The sequence below is a fragment of the Microtus ochrogaster genome, assembly GCF_000317375.1.
Source record: "Microtus ochrogaster isolate Prairie Vole_2 chromosome 14 unlocalized genomic scaffold, MicOch1.0 chr14_random_1, whole genome shotgun sequence".
Lineage (NCBI taxonomy): Eukaryota > Metazoa > Chordata > Mammalia > Rodentia > Cricetidae > Microtus > Microtus ochrogaster.
This window is the reverse complement of record NW_004949096.1, coordinates 24,491,281-24,492,461: the sequence shown is the minus strand read 5'-3', so window position 1 is coordinate 24,492,461 and position 1,181 is coordinate 24,491,281. Positions and strand designations below refer to the sequence as shown.

The 1,181-nt window shown below is 57.5% G+C and overlaps 1 protein-coding gene across 1 annotated transcript in view; it reads right to left on the bottom strand.

Moving 5' to 3' along the window:
• Grem1 (gremlin 1, DAN family BMP antagonist) overlaps positions 1-312 on the bottom strand; it is a 12,077-nt gene extending 11,765 nt beyond the window's left edge. Inside the window, exon 1 of the mRNA XM_005364220.2 lies at positions 18-312. The gene's annotated coding sequence lies outside the window, so the exon portion shown is untranslated. The remainder of the gene's footprint in view (positions 1-17) is intronic.
• Between the last annotated feature and the right edge of the window lie 869 nt (positions 313-1,181).

The window sequence follows — 1,181 nt, the reverse complement described above, 5'->3', positions numbered from 1 at the left end:
CGTACCAACCCGCTCACCTGTCAGTGCTGTGGGTCTCCAGGTCCTTCTCTGTGGACTCGTGGCCCTGCGTGCGATCACGGCCCGAGCCACTTCTGCTCGGTGCGGGAGGAACGATGGAGAGTGATGCTACCGCAGTGAGCTGGGTTTCCAGGTCCGCGTAGGGCGCACCGAGTGTCGGGCATCTCCGGATCTCCTGTTTAAATGCTGCCGGCTAAGCGCGGCGCCCGGGGCCGCCTCTCTCCATTGGTCAGGCACCGTTGCCACCGCGGGACCCGCTATCCGCCCCCTTTCCCGGTACTGCCCCCGCCCACTGTACCCCTCCTGCTTCCCTGCGGGGTCCCCTCTCCGCCCGCCTCGCCTCTTTGTCTACTTCCCCCTCCCGACTGGGTGGGAGAGGTCACCCCAGGGAACCGCGCCTGGAATGCACAGCAAATCACATTTTCCGCTCCCGTTGGAGAGGGGAGCGCGGGAGGAAATCCCCCCACCCCGCCTCCCAGCCCCTCATCCCTTCTCCAGCCCCAGGTCTGGGCTTCTCCTCTAGCCTGCTGAGTTTCGTCTGCGTGGAGCCCCACTCCGAGGAGCCAGAGCTACGCTAGGCAGAGCAACAACCAATGGATCGCGACAAACTAGGTGGTTCCCTGGGGGAAACGGCACTGCTGGGTCTCTGGTCAAGCAAAGGAGGAGTCGTCGCGGCTCTGCCTGAGGCCCCCAACTCAGAGGGCGCTGACCCTTGCGTTGGTGTTAACCCGGACCAGCTCGCCAGCAGTCAGCAGGAGCCTGTAGCCAACAGGACACCCTCTGCTCCTTGCCCTCCACCCGCTTCTTCAGCTCAGATGTCCGCCTGCTTCAGTTGAGTGTATGGCAGGGAGAATAAAACTAAAAGGACCCTCGGCGGCGGTCAGTTAACGTTTCCATTTGTAAAAGACCTTAAAGAGGGAAACAGCAATCGCTAGGCAAGAAGAGTCTTTCTGTAGTACATCCAAGATGAGCAAATCAGGGGGAATTTTTTTCTTTTTTTAACATTTTTTTAAGGGAAAATAATTTTAGGCAAGGAAATGACTGCCAATAGTTTCAGACAAAACCCTACTTAAGGGAAAACCTGCTAGCACATACTGGAGTCATAACCAGCAACCTGATGGATAGAGGAACACATAGAAATGATACAAATATTTTCCCACTGG